Below are 12,330 nucleotides of genomic sequence, written 5' to 3' on the forward strand. Positions count from 1 at the left end.
ACTGTCTATGTTTTGAACCATTCCTGTGACACTAGTTATTCATTCCAATGCTTCACTTCAGGTTTACTGTATCCCTCTGACCTTCTTATTGACGATGAAACACAGAAATCGCATCGGAATTAAATAGAAAAGGCACAATGCCGAATTAGGTACAAGAAGACTGACTCTTCCTACTGTCTATGGTTTGAACCATTTCTGTGACTCTAGTTATATATTTCGATGCTTCACTTCAGGTTTACTGTATCCCTTGGACCTTCGTATTGACGATGAAACACAGAAATTGCATCGGAATTAAATACAAAAGGCACAATGCCGAATTAAGAACAAGAAGACTGACTCTTCCTAGTGTCTATGTTTTGAACCATTCCATTGACACTAGTTATAGATTCCTACGCTTCACTCCAGGTTTACTGTATCCCTTTTACATTCTTATTGACGATGAAACACTGAAATTGCATCGGAATTAAATACAGAAGGCACAATGCCGACTCAAGTACAAGAAGACTGACTCTTCTTACAGTCTATGTTTTGAACCATTCCTGTGACACTAGTTATAGATTCCAATGCCTCACTTCAGGTTTACTGTATCCCTCTGACCTTCTTATTGATGATGAAACACAGAAATTGCATCGGAATTAAATAGAAAAGGCACAATGCCGAATTAAGTACAAGAAGACTGACTCTTCCTACTGTCTATGTTTTGAACCATTCCTGTGACACTAGTTATATATTCCGATGCTTCACTTCAGGTTTACTGTATCCCTTGGACCTTCTTATTGACGATGAATCACAGAAATTGCATCGGAATTAAATACAAAAGGCACAATGCCGACTTAAGTACAAGAAGACTGTATCTTCTTACTGTCTATGTTTTGAAACATTCCTGTGACACTAGTTACAGATTTCATTGCTTCACTCCAGGTTTACTGTATCCCTTGGACTTTCTTATTGACGATGAAACACAGAAATTGCATCGGAATTAAATACAAAAGGCACAATGCCGACTTAAGGACAAGAAGACTGACTCTTCTTACTGACTATGTTTTGAACCATTCCTGTGACACTAGTTATAGATTCCGATGCTTCACTTCGGGTTAACTGTATACCTCTGACCTTATTCACGATGAAACACAGAAATTGCATCGGAATGAAATACAAAAGGCACAATACCGACTTAAGTACAAGAAGACTGACTCTTCTTACCGTCTATGTTTTGAACCATTCCTGTGACACTAGCTATTGATTCCGATGCTTCACTTCAGGTTTACTGTATCCTTTTGAACTTCTTATTGACGATGAAACATAGATATTACATCGGAATCAAATACAAAAAGCATAATGCCGACTTAAGTACAAAAAGACTGACTCTTCTTACTGACTATGTTTGGAACCATTCCTGTGACACTAGTTATAGATTCCGATGCTTCACTTCAGGTTTACTGTATCCCTCTGATATTATTCACGATGAAACACAGAAATTGCATCGGAATTAAATACAAAAGGCACAATACCGACTGACTCTTCTTACTGTCTATGTTTTGAACCATTCCTGTGACACAAGTTATAGACTCCGATGCTTGACTTTCAGGTTTACTGTATCCCTTGGACCTTCTTATGGACGATGAATCACAGAAATTGCATCGGAATTTAATACAAAAGGCACAATGCCGACTCAAGTACAAGAAGACTGACTCTTCTCACTGTCTATGTTTTGCAACATTCCTGTGACACTAGTTATAGATTCCGATGCTTCACTTCGGTTTACTGTATCCCTCTGACGTTCTTATTAACGATGAAACACAGAAGTTGCACCGGAATTAAATACAAAAGGCACAATGCTGACTTGAGGACAAGAAGACTGACTCTTCTTACTGACTATGTTTTGAACCATTCCTGGGACACTAGTTATAGATTCGGATGCTTCACTTCGGGTTTACTGTATCCCTCTGACCTTCTTATTGACGATGAAACACAGAAATTGCATCGGAATTAAATACAAAAGGCACAATGCCGACTGAAGTACAAGAAGACTGACTCTTCTTACTGACTATGTTTTGAACCATTTCTGTGACACTAGTTATAGCTTCCGATGCTTCACTTCAGTTTTACTGTATCCCTCTGACCTTCTTATTGACGATGAAACACAGAAATTGCACGGAATTAAATACAAAAGGCAGAATGCCGACTTAAGTACAAGAAAACTGACTCTTCTTACTCTCTATGATTTGAACCATTCCTGTGACACTAGTTATGGATTCCGATGCTTGACTTCAGGTTTACTGAAACCCTTGGACCTTCTTATTGACGATAAAACACAGAAATTGCATCGGAATTTAATACAAAAGGCACAATGCCGACTTAAGTACAAGAAGACTGACGCTTCTTACTGTCTATGTTTTGAACCATACCACTGACACTAGTTATAGTTTCCGATGCTTCACTCCAGGTTTACTGTATCCCTTGGACCTTCTTATTGACGATGAAACACAGAAATTGCATCGGAATTAAATAGAAAAGGCACAGTGCCGAATTAAGTACAAGAAGACTGAATCTACCTTCTGTCAATTTTTGAACCATTTATGTGACACTAGTTATATATTCCGATGCTTCACTTCAGGGTTACTGTATCCCTCTGACCTTCTTATTGACGATGAAACACAGAAATTGCACCGGAATTAAATACAAGAGGCACAATGCCGACTTAAGGACAAGAAGACTGACTCTTCTTACTGACTATGTTTTGAACCATTCCTGTGACACTAGTTATAGATTCCGATGCTTCACTTCACGTTTACTGTATCCCTCTGACCTTCTTATTGACGAAGACACACAGAAATTGCCTCGGAATTAAATAGAAAAGGCACAATGCCGTTTAAGTACAAGAAGACTGACTCTTCCTAATGTGTATGTTTTAAACCATTCCTGTGACACTAGTTATAGATTCCGATGCTTCACTCTAGGTTTAGTGTATCCCTTGGACCTTCTTATTGACGATGAACACAGTAATTGCATCGGAATTAAATAGAAAAGGCACAATGCCGACTTAAGTAGAAGAAGACTGACTCTTCTTACTGACTATATTTTGAACCATTCCTGAGACACTAGTTATAGCTTCCGATGCTTCACTTCAGGTTTACTGTATCCCTCTGACGTTCTTATTGACGATGAAACACTGAAATTGCATCGGAATTAAATACAAAAGGCACAAAGCCGACTTAAGTACAAGAAGACTGACTGTGCCCACTGTCTATGTTTTGAATCATTCCTGAGACACTAGTTAAAGATTCCGATGCTTCACTTCAGGTTTACTGTATCCCTCTGACCTACATATTGACGATGAAACACAGAAATTGCACCGGAATTCAATAAAAAAGGCACAATGCCGACTTAAGTACAAGAAGACTGACACTTCTTACTGTCTATGTTTTGAACCATACCACTGACACTAGTTATAGTTTCCGATGCTTCACTCCAGGTTTACTGTATCCCTTGGACCTTCTTATTGACGATGAAACACAGAAATTGCATCGGAATTAAATAGAAAAGGCACAATGCCGACTAAAGTTCAAGAAGACTGACTCTTCTTACTGTCTATGTTTTAAACCATTCCTGCGACACTAGTTACAGCTTCCGATGCTTCAATCCAGGCTTAGTGTATCCCTTGGACCTTCTTATTGACGATGAAACACAGATATTGCATCGGAATTAAATAGAAAAGGCACTATGCCGATTTAAGTACAAGATGACTGACTCTTCTTACTGACTATGTTTTGAGCCATTCCTGTGACACTAGTTATAGATTCCGATGCTTGACTTCAGGTTTACTGTATCCCTTGGACCTACTTATTGACGATGAAACACAGAAATTGCTTCGGAATTAAATACAAAAGGCACAATACCAACTTAAGTACAAGAAGACTGACTCTTCTTACTGTCTATGTTTTGAACCACTCCTGTGACACTAGATATAGATTCCGTTGCTTCACTTCAGGTTTACTGCATCATTTGGACCTTCTTGTTGAGGAAGAAACACAGAAATTACATCGGAATTAAATACAAAAGGCACAATGACGACTTAAGTACTAAAAGACTGACTCTTCTTACTGACTATGTTTTGATCCATTCCTGTGACACTAGTTATAGATTCCGATGCTTCACTTCAGGTTTACTGTATCCCTTGGACCATCTTATTGACGATGAAACACAGAAATTGGATAGGAATTAAATAGAAAAGGCGCAATGAGGACTTAAGTACAAGAAGACTGACTCTTCTTACTGTCTATGTTTGAACCATTCCATTGACACTAGCTATAGCTTCCGATGCTTCACTTCAGGTTTATTGTTTCCCTTGGACCTTCTTATTAACGATGAAACAATGAAATTGCATCGGAATTAAATACAAAAGGCACAATGCCGACTTATGTACATGAAGACTGATTCTTCTTACTGACTATGTTTTGAACCATTCCTGTGACACTAGTTATAGATTCCGATGCTTCACTTCAGGGTTACTGTATCCCTCTGAACTTCTTATTGACGATGAAATACAGAAATTGCATCAGAATTAAATACAAAAGTCACAATGCCTACTTAAGTACAAGAAGACTGACTCTTCCTTCTGTCTATGTTTTGATCCATTCCTGTGACACTAGTTATGGATTCCGATGCTTCACTTCAGGTTTACTGTATCCCTTGGACCTTCTTATTGACGATGAAACACAGAAATTGCATCGGGATGAAATAGAAAAGGCACAATGCCGACTTAAGTACCTGAAGACTGATTCTTCTTACTGACTATGATTTGAACCATTCCTGTGACACTACTTATAGAATCCGATGGTTCACTTAAGGTCTACTGAATCCGTTGGACCTTCTTATTGACGATGAAACACAGAAATTGCATCGGAATTAAATACAAAAGGCACAATGCCGACTTAAGTACAAGAAGATTGACTCATCCTACTGTCTATGTTTGAACCATTCCATTGACACTAGTTAAGGGTTCCGAAGCTTCACTTCAGGTTTACTGTTTCCCTTGCACCTTCTTAATAACGATGAGACAATGAAATTGCATCGGAATTAAATACAAAAGTCACAATGCCGACTTAAGTATATGAAGACTGACTCTTCTTACTGTCTATGTTTTGAACCATTTCTGTGACACTAGTTATAGATTCCGATGCTTCACTTCAGGGTTACTGTATCCCTCTGACCTTCTTATTGACGATGAAACACAGAAATTGCATCAGAATTAAATACAAAAGTCGCAATGCCTACTTAAGTACAAGAACAATGACTCTTCCATCTGTCTATGTTTTGATCCATTCCTGTGACACTAGTTATGGATTCCGATGCTTCACTTCAGGTTTACTGTATCCGTTGGACCTTCTTATTGACGATGAAACACAGAAATTGCATCGGAATTAAATACAAAAGGCACAATGCCGACTTAAGTACAAGAAGACTGACTCATCCTACTGTCTATGTTTGAACCATTCCATTGACACTAGTTATGGCTTCCGAAGCTTCACCTCAGGTTTACTGTTTCCCTTGGACGTTCTTATTAACGATGAAACAATGAAATTGCATCGGAATTAATTACAAAAGGCGCAATGCCGACTTAAGTACATGAAGACTGATTCTTCTTACTGTCTATGATTTGAACCATTCCTGTGACACTAGTGATAGATTGCGATCCTTCACTCCAGGTTTACTGTATCCCTTGCACATTCTTATTGACGATGAAACACAGAAATTGCATCGGAATGAAATACAAAAGGCACAATGCCGACATAAGGACAAGAAGACTGTATCTTCTTACTGCCTATGTTTTGAACAATTCCTGTGACACTAGTTATAGATTCCGATGCCTCACTTCAGGTTTACTGTATCCCTCTGACCTTCTTATTGCCGATGAAACACAGAAATTGCATCGGAATTAAATTCGAAAGGCACAATGCCGACTTAAGTGCAAGGAGACTGACTCTTCTCACTGTCTATGTTTTGAACCCTTCCTGTGACACTAGTTATAGGTTCCGATGCTTCACTCCAGGTTTACTGTATCCCTTGGACCTTCTTATTGACGATGAAACACAGACATTGCATCGGAATTAAATACAAAAGGCACAATGACGACTTAAGTATAAGAAGACTGACTCTTCTTACTGTCTATGTTTTGAAACATTCCTGTGACACTAGCTATAGATTCCGATGCTTCACTTCATTATTACTGTATCCCTCTGACCTTATTGACAATGAAACACAGAAATTGCATCGGAATTAAATACGAAAGGCACAATACCGCCTTAGGTACAAGAAGACTGACTCTTCTTACTGTCTATGTTTTGAACCACTCCTGTGACACTAGATATAGATTCCGATGCTTAACTTCAGGTTTACTGTATCATTTGGACCTTCTTGGTGACGATGAAACACAGAAATTACATCGAAATTAAATACAAAAGGCACAATGCCGACTTTCTGAGACAAGTACAAAAAGACTGACTCTTCTTACTGACTATGATTTGAACCATTCCTGTGACACTAGTTATAGATTCCGATGCTTCACTTCAGGTGTACTGTATCCCTCTGACCGTCTTATTGACGATGAAACACTGAAATTGCATCGGAATTAGATACAAAAGGCACAATGCCGACTTAAGTACAAGAAGATTGACTCATCCTACTGTCTATGTTTGAACCATTCCATTGACACTAGTTAAGGGTTCCGAAGCTTCACTTCAGGTTTACTGTTTCCCTTGCACCTTCTTAATAACGATGAGACAATGAAATTGCATCGGAATTAAATACAAAAGTCACAATGCCGACTTAAGTATATGAAGACTGACTCTTCTTACTGTCTATGTTTTGAACCATTTCTGTGACACTAGTTATAGATTCCGATGCTTCACTTCAGGGTTACTGTATCCCTCTGACCTTCTTATTGACGATGAAACACAGAAATTGCATCAGAATTAAATACAAAATGCACAATGCCGACTTAAGTACAAGAAGACTGACTCATCCTACTGTCTATGTTTGAACCATTCCATTGATACTAGTTATAGCTTCCGATGCTTCACTTCAGGATTACGGTTTCCCTTGGACCTTCTTATTAACGATGAAACAATGAAATTGCATCGGAATTAAATACAAAAGGCACAATGCCGACTTAAGTACATGTAGACTGATTCTTCTTACTGACTATGTTTTGAACCATTCGTGTGACACTAGTTATAGATTCCGATGCTTCACTTCAGGTTAACTGTATCCGTTGGACCTTATTATTGACGATGAAACACAGAAATTGCATCGGAATTAAATAGAAAAGGCACAATGCCGACTTAAGTACAAGAAGACTGACTCTTCTTACTGACTATGTTTTGAACCATTCGTGTGACACTAGTTAAACAATCCGATGCTTCACTTCAGATTTACTGTATCCCTTGGACCGTCTTATTGACGATGAAACACAGAAATTGCATCGGAATTAAATACAAAAGGCACAATGCCGACTTAAGTGCAAAAAGACTGGCTCTTCCTTCTGTCTATGTTTTGATCCATTCCTGTGACACTAGTTATGGATTCCGATGCTTCACTTCAGGTTTACTATATCCCTTGGACATTCTTATTGACGATGAAACACAGAAATTGCATCGGAATTAAATAAAAAAGGCACAATGCCGACTTAAGTACAAGATGACTGACTCTTCCTACTGTCTATGTTTTGAACCATTCCTGTGACACTAGTTTTAGATTCCGATGCTTCACTTCAGCTTTACTGTATCCCTCTGACATTCATATTGACGATGAAACACAGAAATTGCAGCGAAATTAAATACAAAAGCACAATGCCGACTTAAGTACAAGAAGACTGACTCTTCTTACTGTCTATGCTTTGAACCATTCCTGTGACACTAGTTATAGATACCGATGCTTCACTCCAGGTTTACTGTATCCCTTGCACCTTCTTATTGACGATGAAACACTGAAATTGCATCGGAATTAAATACAAAAGGCACAATGCCGACTTAAGGACAAGAAGACTGTATCTTCTTACTGCCTATGTTTTGAACCATTCCTGTGACACTAGTAATAGATTCCGATGCTTCACTTCAGGTTTACTGTATCCCTCTGACCTTCTTATTGACGATGAAACACAGAAATTGCATCGGAATTAAATGCAAAAGGCACAATGCCGACTTAAGGATAAGAAGACAGACTCTTCTTACTGACTATGTTTGAACCATTCCTGTGACACTAGTTAAAGATTCCGATGCTTCACTTCATGTTCACTGTATCCCTCTGACACTCTTATTGACGATGGAACACAGAAACAGCATCGGAATTAAATAGAATAGGCACAATGCCGACTTAAGTACAAGAAGTCTGACTCTTCTCACTGACTATGTTTTGAACCATTCCTGTGACACTAGTTATACAATCCGATGCTTCACTTCAGGTTTACTGTATCCCTTGGACCGTGTTATTGACGATGAATCACAGAAATTGCATCGGAAATAAATAGAAAAGGCACAATGCTGTCTTAAGTACAAGCAGACTGACTCTTCTTAGTGTCTATGTTTTGAACCATTCCTGTGACGCTAGTTACAGATTCCGTTGCTTCACTTCAGGTTTACTGTATCCCTTGGACCTTCTTATTGACGATGAAACACAGAAATTGCATCGGAATTAAATTCAAAAGGCACAATGCCGACTTAAGTACAAGAAGACTGACTCTTCTTACTGACAATGTGTTGAACCATTCCTGTGACACTATTTAGAGATCCGATGCTTCACTTCAGGTTTACTGAATCCCTTGGAACTTCTTATTTACGACAAAACACAGAAATTGCATCGGAATTAAATACAAAAGGCACAATGCCGACTTAAGTACAAGAAGACTGACTGTTCTTACTGTCTATGTTTTGAACCATTCCTGTGACAGTAGTTATAGATTCCGATTCTTCACACCAGGTTTACTGTATCCCTTGAACATTCTTATTGACGATGAAACACCGAAATAGCATCGGATTTAAATAAAAAAGGCACAATGCCGACTTAGGTACAAGAAGACTGACTCTTGTTACTGACTATGTTTTGAACCATCCCTGTGACACTAGTTATAGATTCCGATGCTTCACTTCAGGTTCACTGTATCCCTCTGACCTTCTTATTGACGATGAAACACAGAAATTGCATCGGAATTAAATACAAAAGGCACAATGCCGACTTAAGTACAAGAAGACTGACTCTTCTTACTGTCTATGATTTGAACCATTCCTGTGACACTAGTTATAGATTCCGATGCTTCGCTCCAGGTTTACTGTATCCCTTGGACCTTCTTATTGACGATGAAACTCAGAAATTGCATCGGAATTAAATACAAAAGGCACAATGCCGACTATAGTACAAGAAGACTGACTCTTCTCACTGACGATGCTTTGAACCATTCCTGTGACACTAGTTGTTGATTCCGATGCTTCAATTCAGGTTTATTGTATCCCTTGGACCATCTTATTAACGATGAAAAACATAAATTGCATCGGAAGTAAATACAAAAGGCACAATGCCGACTTAAGTACAAGAAGACTGACTCTTCCTACTGTCTATGTTATGAACCATTCCTGTGACACTTGTTATAGATTCCGATGCTTCACTTCAGGTTTACTGTAATTCTCTGACTTTCGTATTGACGATGAAACACAGAAATTGCACCGGAATTAAATACAAAAGGCACAATGCCGACTTAAGTACAAGAAGACTGACTGTTCTTACTGTCTATGTTTTGAACCATTCCTGTGACACTAGTTATAGATTCCGATGCATCACTCCAGGTTTAGTGTATCCCTCTGACCTTCTTATTGACGATGAAACACAGAAATTGCAACGGAATTAAATACAAAAGGCACAATGCCGACTTAAGTGCAGGAAGACTGATTCTTCTTACTGTCTATGTTTTGAACCATCCCTGTGACACTAGTTATAGATTCCGATGCTTCACTTCAGGTTTACTGTATCCCTCTGACCTTTTTATTGACGATGAAACACAGAAATTGCAGCGGAATTAAGTACAAAAGGCACAATTCCGACTTAAGTACAAGAAGACTGACTCTTCCTACAGACTAGGTTTTGAACCATTCCTGTGACACTAGTTAGAGATTCCGATGCTTCACTTCAGGTTTACTGAATCCCTTGGACCTTCTTATTGACAACAAAACACAGAAATTGCTTCCGAATTAAATACAAAAGTCACAATGCCGACTTAAGTACAAGAAGACTGACTGTTCTTACTGTCTATGTTTTCAACCATTCCTGTGACAGTAGTTATAGATTCCGATTCTTCACACCAGGTTTACTGTATCCCTTGGACCTTCTTATTGACGATGAAGCACCGAAATAGCATCGGATTTAAATATAAAAGCACAATGCCGACTTAGGTACAAGAAGACTGTCTCTTGATACTGACTATGTTTTGAACCATCCCTGTGACACTAGTTATAGAGTCCGATGCTTCACTCCAGGTTTACTATATCTCTTGGACCTTCTTATTGACGATGAAACACAGAAATTGCATCGGAATTAAATAGAAAAGGCACAATGCCGACTTAAGTACAAGAAGACTGATTCTCCTTACTGACTATGTTTTGAACCATTCCTGTGACACTAGTTATAGATTCCGATGCTTCACTTCAGGTTTACTGTTTCCCTTGGACCTTCTTATTAACGATGAAACAATGAAATTGCATTGGAATTAAATACAAAAGGCACAATGCCGACTTAAGGACAAGAAGACTGTGTCTTCTTACTGCCTATGCTTTGAACCATTCCCGTGACACTAGTTATAGATTCCGATGCTTCACTTCAGGTTCACTGTATCCCTCGTACCTTCTTATTGACGATGAAACACAGAAATTGCACCGGAATTAAATACAAAAGGCACAATGCCGCCTTAAGTACAAGAAGACTGACTATTCCTAGTGTCTATGTTTTGAACCATTCCTGTGACACTAGTTTTAGATTACGATGATTAACTTCAGCTTTACTGTCTCCCTCTGACCTTCTTATTGACGATGAAACACAGAAATTGCAGCGGAATTAAGTACAAAAGGCACAATTCCAACTTAAGTACAAGAAGACTGACTCTTCCTACAGACTAGGTTTTGAACCATTCCAGTGACACTAGTTTGAGATTCCGATGCTTCACTTAAGGTTTACTGAATCCCTTGGACCTTCTTATTGACGACAAAACACAGAAATTGCATCGGAATTAAATACAAAAGTCACAATGCCGACTTAAGTACAAGAAGACTGACTGTTCTTACTGTCTATGTTTTGAACCATTCCTGTGACAGTAGTTATAGATTCCGATTCTTCACACCAGGTTTACTGTATCCCTTGGAACTTCTTATTGACGATGAAACACCAAAATAGCATCGGATTTAAATATAAAAGCACAATGCCGACATAGGTACAAGAAGACTTACTCTTGATACTGACTATGTTTTGAACCATCCCTGTGACACTAGTTATAGAGTCTGATGCTTCACTCCAGGTTTACTATATCTCTTTTACCTTCTTATTGACGATGAAACACAGAAATTGCATCGGAATTAAATAGAAAAGGCACAATGCTGACTTAAAAACAAGAAGATTGACTCTTCTCACTGGGTATGTTTTGAACCATTCCTGTGACACTAGTTATACAGTCCGATGCTTCACTTCAGGTTTACTGTATCCCTTGGACCGTCTTATTGACGATGAAACACAGAAATTGCATCGGAATTAAATAGAAAAGGCACAATGCCGACTTAAGTACAAGATGACTGACTCTCCTTACTGACTATGTTTTGAACCATTCCTGTGACTCTAGTTATAGATTCCGATGCTTCACTTCAGGTTTACTGTATCCCTTGGATCTTCATATTGACGATGAAACACCGAAATTGCATGGGAATTAAACACAAAAGGCACAATGCCGACTTAAGGACAAGAAGACTGACTCTTCCTACTGTCTATGTTTGAACCATTCCATTGACACTAGTTATAGATTCCTATGCTTCACTTCAGGTTTACTGTTTCCCTTGGACCTTCTTATTAACGATGAAACAATGAAATTGCATCTTAATTAAATACAAATGGCACAATGCCGACTTAAGTACAAGAAGACTGATTCTCCTTACTGACTATGTTTTGAACCAATCCTGTGACACTAGTTATAGATTCCGATGCTTCACTCCAGGATTACTGTATCCCTTGCACCTTCTTATTGACGATGAAACACTGAAATTGCATTGGAATTAAATACAAAAGGCACAATGCCGACTTAAG

This window comes from Schistocerca serialis, chromosome 3 (genome assembly GCF_023864345.2).
Source record: "Schistocerca serialis cubense isolate TAMUIC-IGC-003099 chromosome 3, iqSchSeri2.2, whole genome shotgun sequence".
NCBI lineage: Eukaryota > Metazoa > Arthropoda > Insecta > Orthoptera > Acrididae > Schistocerca > Schistocerca serialis.